This window comes from Ailuropoda melanoleuca, chromosome 4 (genome assembly GCF_002007445.2).
Source record: "Ailuropoda melanoleuca isolate Jingjing chromosome 4, ASM200744v2, whole genome shotgun sequence".
Taxonomy (NCBI): domain Eukaryota; kingdom Metazoa; phylum Chordata; class Mammalia; order Carnivora; family Ursidae; genus Ailuropoda; species Ailuropoda melanoleuca.
In genome coordinates, this window is record NC_048221.1 from 2194468 (window position 1) to 2213635 (window position 19168).

At 56.1% G+C, this 19168-nt stretch overlaps 1 non-coding gene across 1 annotated transcript; it reads right to left on the reverse strand.

Annotated features, from left to right (window-relative positions):
- Window positions 1-6576: 6576 nt before the first annotated feature.
- LOC117802095 lies at window positions 6577-6680 on the reverse strand. Its single transcript, XR_004625154.1, has one exon. It is a non-coding gene; the product is annotated as a U6 spliceosomal RNA (small nuclear RNA).
- Between the last annotated feature and the right edge of the window lie 12488 nt (window positions 6681-19168).

A 19168-nucleotide genomic window follows, 5' to 3' on the forward strand; every position in this document is an offset into this window, starting at 1 on the left:
GCACCGCCCCGGGGCCGCGGCCCCTCCCGGCGGGGTGGCCCGGGCCGCCGCCGGGCCTCGGTTTCCCCATCTGGCAGAGAAAGGGTCCGGCCGCCCCCATCTAAACCGCCGACTCTGTCATGGCGCGACCTGGACGCGTGCCAGGGACATGCTCTGTAACCTTGGCTCCCTGGCTGCTTTCTCTCCGAGCCTCGGTTTCCTCTTCTGTAGAGAGGCCGCGGTAATCCCGCCGACCTCAGGGGAGCCATCCCTTCAAGACACATTGATTGAGCGCCTACTGTGTGCCAGGCCCTGCTCCAAGACCTGGGGGCGAGTTGGGGAGGGGGGGATACAAAGTCCGGACCGCGGTGGAAATGACATGAGACAGACAGACAAATGCAGGAGCCAAAATCCCTAGCAGGTCAGCGGGGCCCTAACCGCTCTGGGGCAAATGAAGCAGCGGGGAGGGCCGGGGAAGTGCGATTTTAAACAGGGGAAGGTCAGAGAGGCCTCCTTGACCTGAAGGTGAGAGAGAGAGCCCTGCTAGGGGTGGGGGCGGGGGTGGCTTAGGCCAAGAGGCAGGAGTAGCAAGTGCAAAGGCCCTGAGGCAGCAGGGAGCCTGGCACTGCAGAGCAGCCGGCCTGGGAGGCAGGGCCAGCAGCTGCATGCGATCACTCAGGGGCCCTGCGCTCAGAAGTGCTTGTGCATGGGTTTGTGACCTGCTGTTGTGTTCTGGAAATTCCTAACAGTTTTTGAACAGTTTCTTTCGTTCTCCATTGGGCGAAGCAAATTCTGTAGCTTGTGCATGACCGATGATCCAGGGCCTTGGGGGCTGTGGGGGAAACTTGGGCTTTTACTCCCAAGGGAGGCAGGGAGGCTGGAGCCCCGGACCAGGGAGGGCCAGCCCAACTGCGATTTTGATAGGATCTCTCTTGCTGCCAGGTGGACAACAGGCCCTAAAGAAGCTGGGGAAGTAATGCACAGCTAACCCAGCAAGTGCTAAATGCAGTCTCTTAATTACCATCACCGTCATTACCAACAACGCAGCTCGCCTCCCTGGATGGGGATGACTTCTTTGGGCCTTGGGTTTTCCCAATCTGTAGAACGGAGAGTTAGGACCCCAGACACCTTTCCTGGGCAGATGAAAGGCCAGATGAGTATGAGATGAATAAACAAACTTTAAGGCTTCTTCCTGTTCCCCCAACACCCCAAAACAAAACCCTTCAAGATAAGTACTACTGTAATGTTTTTTTAAATAAAAATTCATGCCAAAAAAATTCATGATGAACAGAATATCAGTGTGTTAAATAAAGACAATATTGGATGGGGCCAGAGATGAGTAGGGAAAATGTGGGTCCCCCTAGTCCCGATGCTATAAGAAAAAAGCAACAGGGGCGCCTGGGTGGCACAGCGGTTAAGTGTCTGCCTTCGGCTCAGGGCGTGATCCCGGCGTTATGGGATCGAGCCCCACATCAGGCTCCTCTGCTGGGAGCCTGCTTCTTCCTCTCCCACTCCCCCTGCTTGTGTTCCCTCTCTCGCTGGCTGTCTCTATCTCTGTCGAATAAATAAATAAAATCTTAAAAAAAAAGAAAAGAAAAAAGCAACACCTTTTTGGAAAGTTCTTCAGTATTCCTATCGGGTTCTGGAACACACAGACCCCACAAATCATATTAGAGTCCCCAATGCAGATGGGCTATAGAATTTTTGGGCAAGACAAAATGAAAATGCAGGGTCTCTTGTTGAAAAATTACTAGGAATTTAGGAATTTCAGGATGTTGACAAGAGAACATTAAACCGAGTTCAGGTCCTGTAGGACAGCACGAGCCACACGCCAGACACCCTTTCTCCCGGGAAGCCACCTGCGTCTGGGCCTGATCTAGTATTCAGGCATTCGGGGACCAAACACTCCCATTTTAGCAGACCCCAGGCTTGGCTGGCAAGGACAGAGCTGGACACCAGAGAACCCCCAGTCCAGTGGGGTCAGGGCTGGGCCTTTCAGCAGGCTGAGAAGCCCAGAATTGTATCTCGGACCGTGAATAAAAACAATCCAGCCAAGCTGTATATATTTTTACCACGTGCCAGGCTTCGCTTTAAGGATTTTAACCTTTGGTATTATGACCATTTGAAAGATGGGGAAGTTAAGTCCCCACGAAGTGAAGTGACCTGGCCAGAATCACACCGCTAGAATGTGGGAGGGCCAGGATGTAAAGTCAAGTACTTGGGCCTTTAACCACTGTGTGACCCAGTCCCTGCAGGTGTGGCGTGAAGGTAGGGCGTGGTGGGGTAGGTCAGAGAGGGCCAGGAGGCTTGAGCAAACAGGACCCTGCGTTCTGGACGGAGATGTTGGCGTTTTACATGGAGGGCACTAGGGAGCCATGGGAGGTTTTAGAGCAGTGTTTCTCAGTCAGCCGCTGCACTCTTGACATTCTGGCCTGGATCATTCTCTGCCAGGGGCCATCCTGGGCACGTGGGTGTGGAGCCGCATCTCCAGCCCCTACCCGCTCCATGCCAGGAGCACCTCCCTGCCCAGTCTTGACAAGCAGAGGTGTGTGCAGACGTCGCTGAGTGTCCCTGGGGGCCAAATCGTCCTCAGCTGAGAAGCCCTGGCTTAGAGCGGCATAGAGAGTCCGCCACGTAGAAGGCTCTGCTGGTTGCCGGAATGGAGGAAGGCAAGGGGGGAGGCCAGCAGACGGGGTAGGGTGCCCGCCCTACGGTTCAGGAGAGGGTAGGCTGGGCTGGGCCACTGCAGGTGCGAGCCGTGAGTGAGGGAAAGGCAGGGAGGATGCCGCAGCCCCAGAGGGAACAGTCTTGACTAGATAATTAATTTGGGGGGATGGGCGCGTTCAAGGATCTGACTGTACACCCGTCAGCTCCCACCCATACCCGACTCTGGGCCCACATCCTGGTGCTTCCCCTGCCTGGGGTTCTCAGGGCCTATCCGGGAGCAAGGCGGGGCAGGGATCTGTCTCATGGATCCGACCGTCTGAGACCAGCCTCGCAGCCTGCTTACAAATGAGCGCTGGGCCCCACGGCCTCCGGGGCAGAGCCAGCACTGGCTGGTGCATGATGGATGGGCTGCAGGGCCATTAATCACAGGCGGGGAGGAAACAGGTGGCCACCGCCAGCTCGGCTGGGGACCTCCCTCTGGTAGGCCCACTGGAGCTGGGGCCTCAGCTGTCCAGCTCTGGGTTTGAGCCTCTGGCCTGCCATAGCCTGGCTGGGTGACTTGGGGCAGTGCGAGTTTCCTAGCCTGCGCCTCTCCCCCCACCGGGCCCCAAACGGAGCTGTCCCTCCTTCCGTCCCTCACTAAGTATCTACCGCACCTACTGTGTGCCGAGTAGGATTCCAAGTGGAGGTTTAGGACGCTGAGTAGGGATGATGAAAATCCCTCCCCTTGCAGAGCTAACAGGCTTTAAAAACTTGACTCAAGTCCTGTCTTTCCTCTGCACACAACCCTCCAGGGCTCCCACCTCCCTGGGATAAAAGCCCATGTCTTCCCCGGGGCCCCCAAGGCCCTGCTTGAACTGCATCATCCTATCCCTACCCTCCTCTCCTCTTCTCTCTCCCTCACTCACTCTGCTCGGGTCAATCGGGCCTCCTTGCTGTTCCTCCCACACACCAGGCCCAGTCCTGCCCCAGGGCCTTTGCACGGGCTACTTCCTCTGCTCTGCTAGGCATCCCCAAATGCCATTTTGGCTAATCCTTTCCTTTCCTTCCAGGCTTGGCTTAAAGGTCACCTTCTCAATGAGGCCTCTATGTGACTGCCCTATTTAATTCCGGCAGGGCCGAGACTAGGGTAAGTGCACTTTTGAGTGCAGCACTTTCTTCAGGCATAAAGTTTAAGGGGGCACTGAAAATCTCCATTGGCATGAGACACACTATTTTAGTGCAATCTATTTTTCTTAATTGTGGTAACATACACATAAAATTCACCATTAGAAACATTTAATCCATTCACCATGTTGTGCAATTATCATCTCTACCTAGTTCCAGAACATTCCATCACCCCAAAAAAGAAGCCCCGTCCATACCAGCAGTCACTCCCCATTCCCCCCCCCCAGCCCTGGGCCCCCACGAGCCCTCTTCCTGTCTGAGCCTGCTCTGGACGTGTCACACACGTGGACTCACACGCCGTGGGGCCTTCTGTGTCTGGTTCCCTCCCTGAGCGTCGTGGGCTCAGGGTCTGTTCCCGGGGCAGCATGTGTGGGCGCCTCGCTCCCGTGTGGGGGGGACCGTGTGTGTCTGTGTTCATCTGTCGATGGGCACTTAGGGTGTTTCCACTTTCGGGCCACCATGAACCCTGCTGTGCACATTTGTTTATAAGTCCTTCTGTGGATGAATAATTTCATTTGTCTCGTATATACATGCAGCAGTAGAATTGCTGGGTCACCATGGTAATTCTTTCGTTGGTGANTGCTGGGTCACCATGGTAATCGAACCACGAACCTGTTTCCTGCAGCGCCCAGCGCTCGGCCCGCCCCACCCCCAGCCGCGCAGGCGGGTTTCCATTTCTCCCCATCTTTGCCAACACTTGCTGTTGTTCTCTTTAAAAAAAAAAATACAATAACCATTGTAGTGGGCGTAGAGTGCCCTCTCTGCAGTTTTGACCTGCGTCAGGCAATATTTGAACCCATCGAAATTAATGAAGAAATGTCCATGATGAACAAAATTTCAAAATTTTATGTATTTATTTTTTAAAAGATTTTATGTATTTATTTGACAGAGGGAGTCTGGGGAGCAGCAGAGGGTGAGGGAGAAGCAGGCTCCCCGCTGAGCAGGGAGCCCGATGCGGAACTCGATCCCAGGACCCCGAGATCATGACCTGAGCCGACGGCAGACGCTTCACCGACTAAGCCCCCCAGGTGCCCCTCAAATTTCAAAATTTTAAATAATAACAGGATCCAATCCTGATCGCATCACCTACTTTGCCTGCCTCCCCCCCGCTGCAGCCCTGCCCTCCCCAAACCAGTAAGGGCTCCACATTCCCTCTGCTCCCCAGGACTCGTCAGCATCTGACAGATGACTTGTGTTAGGAGTTGATTTTGTGATTCTCTCCACCACTGGAATGTCAGCTCCAGGAGGCAGGGATTTTGGTGTGTGTGGCTCATGGCCCTATCCCCAGCACCCGGGTCGGGGCCTGGCTCCCCCTAAGGGCTGGTGCAGTGGCGAATGGGTGAACGAACACAGGGTGGAACGAATGAATGCAAGCATCACCCGGAAAAGCACTTTGCACACGCGGCTGTCCCAGGACACCTGGACGCAAGGAGGGCAGCCCACGAGTCCGGCTGGCCAGGGCGCGACACGTGACATGCCCTGCCTGGCATTCTCGGCGAGGCCTCTCTGACCAGTCTGCTGGGAAGACAAAAAACACCAACATCCAAACCATCCTTTATTACGTCTGCCTGTTTTATTATTATCTGAAGCATCGTGTATGACTCTGAAAAAACCACCTTGAGATACGGCCTGGTTTACCCTCCGTCAGTGCGTCAGATCCAGGCTCTCCTGTGTCCGGGGCGCCCCAGCATGCAGCGGGGGCTGGCCAGAGGAGTCCAGGAACTTCTGCGACGAGCGGATGACACGCTGGTTCTTTCCCCCAATTCCAGATGAGGACACTGACGTTCACGGGGAACAAGGATAGAGTCTACTTTTTTTTTTTAAGGATTTTTATTTATTTATCCATGAGAGACACAGAGAGAGAGAGGTGGGGGGGGGAGAAGCAGACTCCCTGTTCTGAGCAGGGAGCCCAATGTGGGACTCAATCCCCAGACCCCGGGATCATGACCTGAGCTGAAGGCAGACGCTTCACCGACTGAGTCCCCCAGATGCCCATGAATTCTATTATTTATGTGTCCATCCCCACAGCTCAGTCACTCAACAAGCATTTATTAGGTGCCCCCTGTGTGCCTGACTCTGGTCCAGATGCTAGGTAGGGACTCAGTGACCCACACAGGACCCCAGCCTCACAGCCTAGCAGGGGGACCAGACGTTAATTTTTTTTTTAAGATTCTGTTTATTTATTGGAGATTTGCTGTTCCTGGAACCCTCCAGTGAGCAGAGCTAAGCAGTACCCACGCGCACTCCCATTCACACATTTACACCTACCTATCCGTAACCTACCTACCAATCTATCGATCGTATTGATCTTACCCGCTATCCATCACATGGTATGGATCATCTACCCCGCCATCATCCACTTATCTTATGATCTCTTACCTACCGGTCGTCCGGTCGTCCGTTTGTCCCTCAGCTGTCTGTCTTATCTTAGGAACTGGGAGTTCCCGCTGATGGTTCCAATCCCACTGCACGGGCCCAGCATGATTTCTTCCCTCATCTGTAGTTTAACTCCTTCTCCGGCAGGGGAACCAGGCTCAGGGGGAGAGTTTTGAACACAGAGATGAGGTGGTGTCCCTCCCTGGATCCCCTCATACGTTTTATTACTTTCTTTTCTTTTCACAAAATGACTATGATTTTACTGTGAGTTTCTCACGGATGGAAAACTAAATTGAATATTTATTCTGTCCATTTCATTATACCATGTATTTCAATTGCCTGTTTAGTGAAAAATAAAGAAACCTATAATTTTTGGCTTAAATTTTTAGAAATGTGGAACGTCTCATGAATTTTCGTGACCTTCTTATGCAGCGGCCATGCTAATCTTGTCTGCGTCACTCCAACGATAGCAGGCGTGCCGCCGAGAGCACCTCATGTACTTTCAGTGAGACCCAAGGTTCTCCCCGTGGTCCCCAAAGCCCCTCTGACCTGCCTCATGCCCTCCCTCCCCTCCCGTCCTGCCTCTCTCCCTCTCACTCACTTCTGCTCCAGCCACACAGACCCCTTTGCTGGTCCTCCAACACACTAGGCCCAGTGCTGCCCCAGGGCCTTTGCATGGGCTGTGCCTACTGCCCGGGAGGCTCTTCCTCTGGAAATCACCTGGCCCATCCCTCACGTCCTCACACAGGCCATGTTGGGCCTCCCTAATATAGCCTGACATCTGTTCACTCCCCGGTCTCTACTTGTCTTTATAGGAACATCTCTATCTTCACATTTTCCTACGTGTGTTTATTGTCTCCACCAGGACCTGGCTCCACAAGGCAGGGATTTAGGCTTTTTCATTCCCTGCACAGAGCCTGTCACACAGTAGGTGCCCAGTAAGCCTTGCTCGGTATGAAGATCAGCTTTCTCAGGACAAGGCCGCGCCGCAGAGCGCGCTGCGGCTGGGTCAGCCCAGGCCCGCCTGCCCTGCAACCACGCGCCGCGGCTGGGCCACTTAGAAACCAGGAGCCCCGATTTCTCACCATTCTGAGGCTGGACTGTCCCGAATCAAGGCGCCAGTGGCCCAGGAGGTTGTCTGAGAGCTCTGTCCCCGGCTCACAGACTGCAGCCTTCGGCTGTGCGCTCACCGTCTCTCCGCCTCCGTGCGCACCTGGGCAGCCCTGGCCCCCCCGCCCAAGGCTGCCAGTGCTATCCGATCAGGGCCCCACCCTGTGACCTCGCTTTTCCTAATCACCTCCGAATGCAGCCACACCGGAGCATCTGGGGGGGCACAATTCGGCCCGCAGCCGGGACCCCTGAGTTCGGCAATTCCGGCCCAGGGCAGCTCGGCTCCTGGAAACGGCCTGACCCGCCGAGCCCTGTGCATGTAGCATGGGCCCGCCCCAGCCGCAGGGAGGGCGGACGGCAGGCCTGCAGACAGCTCCCCGAGGCCCAGGCCCGCGTGTATCCGATTGCGGCTCCAGTGCGGTCGCCCCCAGCCCAGGCGATTCTGCCTGGGGACGCTTGGCAACATCTGGGGACCTCTGTGGTTGTCACACTGGGACAGGGCTCCTGGCATGGAGGGGGTGGGGCCAGAGATGCTGCTCAGCCCCCCACTGGGCTCGGGTAGCCCCCCAGAGAGTGACCCGGTGTCAGCAGCGCTGGGGTGGGGGTCCTTGCTGCTCTAATAAGAGCCAAATGGCAAACTGAGAGAAGGAGGCGGCGGCGGGGGTGGGGGGAGCATCTTTCCAGTAGAGTTTATAACAATGGAACTGACCTTGGCTGGGGGCCGGGAGGTTGTGGGGGTGGGCTTCCCCCAAAGTGAATGATGTGGGGTTACCTAGGTGACAAGTGATCAGTTGGGGGAGACAGCTCGTTCCAAGGCCCAGGGGTAGCGGGAGGGCCTGGAGGGGAGTGGGCAGGTGGAGAGGGGAGGAGATGGGGGAGAGGAGGGGACAGGCCACCCAGGTTCTTGGACACTGGGTTCATTTGGAGGCTGCTGGGGAGCCACGGACAGAGCCACGGAAGGTTTTCAGGTATGGCGAGAGGGCAACATGGTCCCCTTTGGCTCTCGAGACCTTCCTCTGGCTGCTTCCAGGAGAGCAGGACACAGGGTGGCATCAGGACTTCTGTGGGTCCCTTCCTCCACGGTAAATGTTAAAGATGGTGTTTCGTGAAGGCATTGGTGTGCAGACAGATAGAATCCAGGGCAGACGTGTGATGATGCAGTCACGGTGATTGTATTCATCGTTGGCCTCTGATTCTGGGGGAAATGAAACATGTTCACGGGCCCCTAAACTATCCTGAGCCCCGGGCACGGCCTAGTGGACATGCTGGGCCTGCAGGAATAGCGCCCAGAGAGTGGAGGGGAGCTGGTCCGGGGGGGTGGGGTGCGGGGGGGCAGCGTGCAGGGAAGGGGCCGGGGTTGATGGAGATTCAGCGTGGGTGGTGCTGGGGGCACTGACGGGGCTGCCAAGAGGCAGGGTGGCAGGCACGGATGGCAGAACCATCGCCAAAGCGAGCCGGCCGGGGTGGCTCAGTCGGTTGAGCGTCCCGCTGTTAATCTCAGCTCGGGTCTTGATATCAGGGTTGTGAGTTCGGGCCCTGCGTTGGGCTCCACGCTGGGTGGGAGCCGATTTTTTAAAAAGTGAAGGATGGGAAAATTAGATACACGAGACTTCATGGAAATTAAAAACTTTTGTGCATCAAGGGACGCCATCAAGAGAATGGGAGGACATTGTTGCAAACCCTCGTATGAGTCCATTGTCCAGAATATATAAACAACACCACACAATAAACCGCCCAAGGCGACAGTGGGCAGAGGACCTGAACAGACATTTCTGCAAAGATGACATACAGATGGCCAAGAAGCCCCTGGAACATGCTCCATGTCACTGGCCATCCGGGAGTGCGTGGAAACCTCAGTGAGATGCCACTCCCGCCCCCAGGGTGTTGTTACAAAAAACTGGAAAACACCCAGTGTCGCTGAGGATGTGAAGAAGTTGGAGCCTGGGTGCATGGCTTGGGAGGGGGGCGCTGGGGAAGACAGGCTCACGGTTCCTTTAAAAGGTAAGCATGGAGTCACCCTCTGACCCAGAGAGTCCCCTCCTGGATGTGGACCCAAGAGAATGGAAAGCAGGGACTCCGCAGATACTAATATACCCATGTCGTTAGCAGAATTATTTATAATAGCCTGAAGTAGAAACAAATATCCACGAACAGATGACTGGATAAACAAAAATTTACCATTTCAACCATTTTTTAAAAAAGTAACCTCTATGCTCAATAGGGGGCGAAAACTCCCAACCCCGAGATCAAGAGTTCTACCCAGCCAGGCACCCCTCAACCGTGTCTCTAAGTGCATGAAGCACGTTCACCCGGTCCTGCAGCCACCCCACCCTCGTCTCCAGAACGTTCCGTCTCCCCACGCGAAGACTCTGTCCCCAGGAAGCACGGACTCCCCACCCGCTGCCCCAGCCCTGGCTCCCACCAGCTCCTCTCTGTGTGGACGGGACTCCTCTGGGGACCTCCTGGGAGTGGGGTCCTGCAGGATGTGTCCTTCTGGGTCTGGCTGCTCTCACTGAGCCCGGTGTCCTTACGGTCCATTCACTTTGGTTATTAGTACATTCACTGAGTTGTGCAACCATCACTACTAATTCCAGAACATTCCATCACCGGCAAGGAATCCCTTTCCCCAGCATAATCCCTCCGCATTCCCTCCCCCAGCCCCCGGCCCCCAAGAGCTCCCTTGGAGGGGGCTGTTCTGGACGTGTCACACACGTGGACTCACGCCGTGGGGCTTTCTGTGTCTGGTTCCCTCCCTGAGCGTCGTGGGCTCGGGGTCCGTCCCTGGGGCAGCGTGTGTGGGCGCCGCGCTCCTGTTCACAGCCCAGTGATGCTCTCGTGTGCGGTGGACACGCTGTGCGTATCCCCTTATCTGTCGATGGACACTTGGGTGTTTCCACTTGGCGGCTGTTGTGAATCCTGCAGCTGTGAACACGCGTGGGCAGGGCTTTGTGTGGACGCGTGTTCTCGTTTCTCTTGGGTGGACGCCCAGGAGTGGAATCGCTGGGTCAGATGGACACCCCAACTTTAAATTTTGAGGAACTGCCAGACCACCTTCCAGAGCGGCCGCTCCCTCGCCCTCCCCCAGCCCCATGGGGGCTCTGAGCCGTCCCTGTCCTCACCAGGCAGTGTTAGCCCCGGTGTCGCCCCGTCTGATGTCGCCCGCTCCGGCCGGCAGCAGAGCGGCACCTGGCTTCCTGGCCCTTGGGTGCCCTGCCTGCCGCTGTGCGGGCCGGGAGGGACAGACAGACAGCAGTCATGACGATAGGGTGGCGTGGGTCTCCTACGTGCCGGGAGCCGCTCTCCGTCCTCTCCTTATGTGTGTTAATTCACTTACTAGTAACCCACTTAGCACATGTGGGCCGTAGAGGCTCAGGGAGAGTGTGGCCGGGCTGGTGGCCACCCCACCTGGTTGGGGGCAGGAGGCGNGGGGGCGGGGGGGGGGGGGGGGGGCCAGGCCTCTAGGCCTGCTGCCACCAGCCACGGCTGCCCCTGAGGGTGACCGGGCTTTGTTTGTGTGCTTCCCCCTGTCCCTGGAGCTTCTGGCTATACCCCGGGAGCCAGGCGTTGGCAGGGCCGGGAGCCGCTGTGGGGGTGCTTAAGGGCCTTTAAAAGGTGTTCCCAGCATTTCCCTGGGGCTGTGGGGTAATTAGGCACAGCGATTAGGAGGCTGCTGCCAGGGGGCTGGTCTCTGGGGACATTTGGGGACTGAGGGGAACAGGAGGTGTGGCTGCCCACCTGCCTGCCCTCCGGAGGCCCTCGCTGCCTCCCCGAAGACACCCGAGGGCCAAGTGCCAGCTACAGCTTTGTGACTGGTGGGTTGTGTGGCTCTGGATAAGGGTCTGTCCCTCTCTGGGCGTCTTTCTCATCTGTCTAGTGGATGGGAAGACAGTGCATCTCCCACAGGGCCCAGTGCCCCAGTCTCGGCTCCCCGGTGCCCAGATACCCCCTGCCTGCCCCCTAACCCCATAAACACCCCTTCCTCGTAAGTGGCCACAGTCGACCAAGCTCACTCACGTCGCCAGTGTGGTTCCAAGCGCTTGAAGTGGGCACAGTTTTCTCACCCATTTTATAGCTGAGGAAACCGAGACCCAGAGGCCCAGAGAATTTGAGCCATGGGCCCCGGAGCGCAAGCCTGGTGAATGAAGAGCCAGGATTTGAACCTCGGCCACCGTGCTAGTCCCACCAGCCAGCAATTGCTACAGAACGTGGTCAGTGTCCTCCGTGGTTTGCACGCGCGCTGTGTCATGAACTGTGTCCCCCACCATAGGCTTGTGCGGAAACCCTGCCCCCCAGTGGGACGGTATTTAGAGGTCGGGCCTTTGAGAGGTGCTGAGGGTCAGATGAGGGCACTAGGCTGGGGCCCCCCGGTGGGATTAGTGCCCTGGAAAGGGGATGAGGGATCCCCGATGTGTGCACACAATGAGAAGGTGACCGATGTCCCCCAAAGACAGCCCTCACCAGACATGGCCCTCGGTCCTCCCAGCACCTGATCTCCAGAGCCAAGAGGAAACAAATGTCAGTTGTGTAAACCGCCCAGCTGGGTTATGCTGCCCAGAAAACTAAGACAACAATTATCTAATTTAATCCCCAGAATAGCCCCAGGAAGACATGGTTACAGTTGAGGACACCCAAAGGCTCAGAGAGGGCAAGACACCTCTGTAAGGTCACACAGCTAGGAATTGACAGAGGTGAGGCTCCAACTCCAGTCGGCCTCATTCTCAGTCCCACCTGTATACCCCCTGCCCTTTGAGCTTCCCCAGGACCCTGCAGACCACTCTAGGGAGGCACTTAAGCGCCGTAGTTAATAGACTGTTGTGGGAAATCCTCTCTCTGGAATTTTTTTTCTTTCTTTTCTTTTTTTAAAAAATATTTTATTTTTAAATCATCTCTACATCTGACATGGGGCTCAAACTCACAACCCCAAGATCAAGAGTCTCACGCTCTTCTGACCAAGCCGGCCAGGCGCCCCTCACTCTGGCCTTCTACTTGCTGAGTGAGAGGTCCTCAGTCTCCTCCTCGGCAAAATGGGAGTCATACAAGTTCCAGAAAGTTGTGGCATGGAACGAAATAAGGCCTGAGGGTCCCTTAGCTGGGGGTTAGCACAAAGGTACGAGCACTTGGGCCGCTGTCCTCCCTGACCCTCAGTTTCTTCTTCTGTAAAATGGGCATATTGTCAGGGCTTATTTGAGTCGAGACTTGAGGCAATGGGAGTTCAGTGCTCAGAGTAGGGTCTGGTGCGGACGTGTTAAATATACAAGAATTCAAAAATGTGAGGGGCGCCTGGGTGGCACAGCGGTTGGGCGTCTGCCTTCGGCTCAGGGCGTGATCCTGGCGTTATGGGGTCGAGCCCCACCTGAGGCTCCTCTGCTATGAGCCTGCTTCTTCCTCTCCCACTCCCCCTGCTTGTGTTCCCTCTCTCGCTGGCTGTCTCTATCTCTGTCAAATAAATAAATAAAATCTTTAAAAAAAAAAAATGTGAGCCTAAATACACCCGTGTCTGCCAACCCGGAGACACCACAGCCACAGCCACAGCCACACGGCCCCTGCTGCCCAGGGAAGAACGTCTGCTTTCTGTACAAACTGGGTTGTCTGCTTGGGTCACCGCGGGGCACCTGTGGCTGTTAGCCCTTAAATGTCCATGAACTGCAATGACAAGAAATTACAAACTCAGTTCCTCAGGTGCCCGGGCCACATCTCAAGGGCTGGGCGGCCACGAGAGGCTAGCATGTGGGACAGCCTGGAGCTAAATATTGCCATCCCGGAAGAAGGAGACGGAGGGCAGCGCCGCGGGGAGACCCTCCCCAAGGCCCAGCAGCGCGGCCGCATGTGCCATGACCGTCCTCACGTGCCATGATCATCCACACGGGGGCAGCGTGGCACAGGGACCTGAGCCTCCCAGTGCTATCGGCCGTGGGCTCACCGCACAGTCTGGTCCAGGGTCCTTCCCTCTGCACTTGGACATTGGGGCCGGACATCCTCCGGGGTGGGCACTGGGGAGGGCCGAGCAGCATCCTCCCCACCCACTCGATGCCAGGAGCACCCCAGCCGTGATGACCACAGATGTTCCCAGACACGGTGGCCCAGTGTCCCCTGCGGGCAGCCTCAGAAGGTCGGAAGGTCACCAACATTGCTGAGTGCCTCGCACCCAGCGGAGAATCACCATTCCAGTGAATCAACGCACCACACGCGCAAGGATTCGGTTATGAAAAAGCAACAGCGGGTGGGGGGGGGCCTTCGAGCTTTTCTCAGCCGCGACCGCTCCATCCAGTTGAAAGCATGGGCACACAGACATATGCATTCGTGCACTGGCTCAGGGCGCCCACTTCAGCTCACGCGTCACCCGCATAAGAGTTACACGAGACGCCCCTTGCCCTCGCAAAGCACGATGCGCTAGGCTTTTTCTATTCTATGTCATTTCAAAGGGAAATGTGGGTCTTATTACGTTGATCCCTTGGTCAACAGATGGACAAAAATGGTTGTTCGGCGTACAGGCTGGGACCCAAATGGGGAGCCGACTGCAGGAGAGGCCAGTGTGATGGGGTCACTGCCTGGAGAAGGCTCAGCGGCCGCCGCCACCACATGACACGTCTTGCACGCATGGCGCGAAGGCACGCTGGCAGCCCCATGGCACATTCGTGAGGTTCGAGAGCAAGCCAGACTATCCCAGTCAAAAGGCGGGCGAGGAAGTTTTCTCCAAAGGGATCTGCTAATGTCCAGCAGGCACATTAAAGACGCTCAGGATCGTGAGTCATCGGGGAAAGGCAAAGCAAAACCCAGGGAGGTTCCACTGCACGCCCACTAGGGCCGCTAGAGTAAAAAAACCCAAAAAACCCAGGGGCGCCTGGGTTGCTCAGTGGGTTCAGCATCTGCGTTCGGCTCAGGTCATGATCCCAGGGTCCTGGGATCGAGTTCCACGTCGGGCCTCCTGCTCAGCGGGGAGCCTGCTTCTCCCTCTGCCGCTCCCCCTGCTTGTGCTCTCTTGCTCTCTCTGTCAAATAAATAAATAAAATCTTTAGAAAGAAAACCCAGAAAGGAAGAAGGGTTGGTGAGGAAGCAGGGTCCCGGTGCATGGCTGGCGGGAATGGGAAACCACACAGCGGAGGGGAAAACAGTCTGGTCGTCCCTCGAAAGATTAAACACAGAGTGACCATCTGACCTGGCAACTCCACTCCAGGTATCTACCCGCGAGAACCAAAAGCAGGGACTTGAGGACCTATTTGCACACCTGTGTTCACAGCAGCATGACTCACAACAGCCAAGAGGTGGGAACAACCTCAGTGTCCCGACAGGTGAATGAATAAACACAGCACGGTCCATCCACATGCTGAACATGACCCAGCCCTAGAACAGAAGGGACCCTAACACCGGCCACGACATGGAGGGACCCTGAGGACACCGGGCTCAGCGAGAGCAGCCAGACCCAGAAAGACACATCCCGCAGGACCCCACTCCCAGGAGGTCCCCAGAGGAGTCCCGTCCACACAGACAGAAAGGAGCTGGTGGGAGCCACGGCTGGGGCAGGGGCTGGGGAGTCCGTGCTTCCTGGGGACAGAGCCTCCGTGTGGGGAGACGGAATGCTCTGGAGATGGGGGAGGGGGTGGCTGCATGATGGGGTGAGTGCGTTCAACTGAGCTGTGCACTTAGAAATGGTTAAAGTGGTAAGTTTTATGTTATGTACGTTTCACTGCAACTTAACAGGATTAAGAAAAACTGTAACACACAAAGAAAAAGCCCAAACCTGCTTGGGTAGGGGACAGAGCTGTGCAGGACTCAGGGCTGGGTTCGAGGGAGGGGACTGGGGCTGGGGTGGGGCTGGGATGGGGTGAGGGCGGAGCAAGGACTTTGCCTGGGCTTCTGGCTGCCAGATGGGCTACGGGGCGCCCGGTTAAATGAGCAAGGGATGTTCTTACACTGAAACATTATTCATTGTTTATCTGAAGTTGCCATGTAACTGGGCGTCAAGTAGAGTTTCTGTGCTAAATCCAGCAATCCTCCCCAGGCTGCGCCGTGCCCACCCACGTGCCCACCCCACTGGAACCCCTCGCAGGCCCGGTTCTCGGGCAAGAAGGGAAGACGGGCCGCGTCCTGCGGTGGTCAGCAGGATGAGACACGCCTGTGCACATGGCTGTGGGGAAGGAGGCTGGCTGGGAGAGAGCCCCCCGGGGAGGTTCACTGGGCCTGCCTGCCGAGGGCGCCGGGGTCACACTGCCCACGTGTCTGCTCTTATCTGGCCCCGCCCCCCCCCCCGCCCCGCCCGTGAACCTTGGTGACTCGTATTGCTGGACACAGATAAGGAGTCGTCAGGGAAGACTTTCAAAGAAAGCTCAGAACTGAAAGCCTTTGCAGCCACACCCTCGGGAGCTCCCGGGCAGACCAGTTGGCTGCGGAAGGAAGCTGGGCCGGACCCAACTCCACCCCTCCGTGCCTCGGTTTCCCTCCCTGAAGAATGGGGCGGGGAGAGATGACTGTCTCCTATAAGTGCACGGCATTCGGGGGCTGCTCGCCGGTGAGCAATGGTTATCTCCCACGCGCAGTGTTGAGTCTAACGCACGCGGGCGCGGGTGGGGGCGGGAACCTTATTTAACCACGTACGCTTGTGGTTCACGCAAAGCCAAGGCGCCTGGACATGGAATTAGTGAGTGCCAAAGAAGGGCTCCAGGAGGAAATCTGGCGTGAGGCTCCTATGAGCCCGCAGTCACAATACCATCGTCAACCCATCAGTATGTAACCTCGTGTCGTGCGTGTGTCTGTGAAGACTCCCTGTTTAACGCGGATTGTGGATTCACAACACTGAACCCACGACAACGGCGCAGTCGCTCACGACGAACGAAGCTGTCCTAGGGCAGCACTTTCTCCGTAAGACGAGTCACAGCCTTCTGGAGCTTAGGGACAGCAGCCAGCACGGGAGGCTTGGGGGCCCATGCGAACAGCAAAATCGCCCGCCAAAAGCACAAAAATGCAAAAAATGTGGCACTTGACACCGTGAAAAGGATGCTGGTTTACAGTCTGAGCTGAGAAAACAAGAAGGCAGGGGCTCCTGGGGGGCTCAGTCGGTTAAGCGTCTGCCTCCGGCTCAGGTCATAATCCCGGAGTCCTGGGATGGAGTCCTGGGATGGAGTCCCGGGGTCGAGTCCCGCCTTGGGCTCCCTGCTCAGCGGGGAGCCTGATTCTCCCTCTGCCTGCCGCTCCCCCTGCTTGTGCGTACTCTCTCTGATAAATAAATCAATAAATAAAATCTTAAAAAAAAGAGAAAAAACAAGAAGGCAGAGTGTCCCCTTTCTCCACCTCACCTGGGAACGAGCACGTGGGGCAGCTCGTGCTTTTAGCTGCTCTCCGCATGCCCGCAAATGACTGGAAAGTGCCTGGAGTAGTGATTTTAGGGCTGCAAATACACGATAGTGAGTAGGCGAATTTGCGAGTACAGAATCTATGAAGAACGAGGACCGGCTGTGTATACCTTCATTTCCAGTGATACGTCCTCCAGCTCCGTTCACCAACAGGGCCTTGGGAGAAACACCCTGGGCACAATGAGCACCGTCCATACCCAGTGTTGGCCTCTAAATACCACCTCCTACAAAAGGATCCGGGATTAGTTGTGTCTTTTTTTTTTTTTAAGATTTCATTTATTTATTTGACAGAGATAGTGACAGCCAGTGAGAGAGGGAACTCAAGCAGGGGGAGTGGGAAAGGAAGAAGCAGGCTCCCAGCGGAGGAACCTGATGTGGGGCTCGATCCCAGAACGCTGGGATCACACCCTGAGCCAAAGGCAGATGCTCAACGACTGTGCCACCCAGGCGCCCCTAGTTGTGTCTTTTTTTTTTTTGAAGATCTTATTTATTTATTTATTTGAGAGAGAGTGAGGGGGGAGGGATAGAGGGAGAGAGAGAGAATCCCAAGCAGGCTCCAAGCTCAGCACTGAGCCTGACGTGGGGCTCCATCTCATGACCCTGAGATCACCAGGGCGAGATGAGCCGAAACCAAGAGGCGGAGGCTTAACCAACTGTACCACCCAGGCTCCCCAGCTTTTTTTTTTTTTTTTTTTTAAGACTAAGTCTTGGCTCGGCCATTTGCCTGAGGTCTCAGTACAGCTGGAATTAGTAAAATGCAAGACCTCAATCAGGCCTTCTTCCTCCCTCCCTTCCCTCCTTCCTTCCTATTTGGTATATTCTTGATGCTCCTCTGTGACCAGCCACATGGTGGGCAGATCCTGAGGCCTGGCCATTTGGAGAAGACAGAACTGGACACGGATGCTGGTAGCTCGAACAGGCAGAAGAGGGGCCCTGAGGCTGGGGAAACCCCAGGGGAAGAATGAAGCAGTTGTCAGGAGGAGACTGGCAAAGATTACACGGAGGTGTACATTTAAGCTGGGGTTTTGAAGGGTAAATAGAAGTTCACCACTTCCAGCTATTGAGAAACCCCTCGTCTGAGGGAGACAGGGTCAGTCACAGATGCTCCCAACCCTGCAGGGTAGGGGCTGGAGCAGAGGGTGGGACTTGGAGGCGGGATCCTCGGGAGTGGGAGATGGGGTTCTGTGTGTAGGGGGTAGGTAGGGAAGGCTGCCTGGAGGAGAAGAGGTTGGGAAGGAGCTATTGGAAATTGGCCAAGCAGAGAGGGTGAGGAGGATGTCCCGGGCAGACGGTATAGCATACGTGAATGCTCAGGGTATGAGCCTGCACAGGGTGTTTGTAGGGACTGCAGCGAGTTCAGTCTAATAGAGAGGAATGAGCTAGGAGGGGAGTTTCTGGGGGATGCTAGGATGGTAACGTTCTCAGGAGGCTGGTCATGCAGGGCTGAGGTGGAGGGAGGGTCCGAGGCTTAGAGAGTCTGTGGGGAGGGGATGAAGTTTCTGCCAAGCGTTTGAGCTGAGGTTTTGAAGGATGAGTAGGAGTTTGCTAGTCCGGGCCCTTGAGCAGCCTCTGAACTAGGGAGGAAGTTTGCATGGAAGAATCCAGGACTGAGAAAGGCACCCAGATGGGGAGCTGGTAGGGGCGGGTGGGGCTCTGCTTGCAAGAGTCAGGAGACTCCTCCCTCCCGCAGTGCCTCCTTCCTGATACTGGGGACTCGAAAATGACAAAGCTCTGTCTTTGTCCTCCAGGAATCCGCCTGGAGGTGGGCCTTGAAGTTTCCCTGGGAGGCGAACTGAGGGAGGAGGGGTCAGCATGAAGTGGATCCTGGGTAGACAGCTGTACCACTGACATAATGACAGTGACAATTATCATAATCATCATCATTATTATTACTATTATTATTGTTGTAACAGAAACCAACACTTGCAGCCAGTTTACTGAGGACCAGGCCTTGTTTTAAGCATTTTGCACAAATTAAATCTCCTGAGATAGTTAACTGTTATATCCATTTCACAAAAAAGGAAATGGAGAGAGATTGTGTCACTGTCTCAAGGTCATGACTCAAGGTCATGGAGCTGAGATGTGAGCCCAGAAATTGTGGGTGCAGAATCTGGGCCATTCCTGACCAGTCCACTTCCTGCCATTCCCAAGCCTCCTCCTGGTCCAGACTGACCCTCGCCCGCCTGAACCCGTCCAGAGATGCCTCTGTACTGGTTCCACTCTCCACCGCTACCCTGTCCGTCCTCCCAGGATCAGCAGCCACCAGAGGGCGCCTGTGAGCACCCGAATCAGGTCCCTCCCTCCTCTGCCCACGGCCCTCCAGGGGTCCCACCTCTCTGGGTAAAAGCCAAATCCTCCCGGAGGACCCCAAGACCCTCAGCACCTGCCCCGTCCCCTCCCTCCCCTCCCCTCCCCTCCTGCCTCTCTCCCCCTTGCTCACTGTGTTCCATCCACATGGCCCTCCAACACTCCAGGCCCAGTCCTGCCCCAGGACCTTTGCACTGGCTCTCTGCCACTGCAAT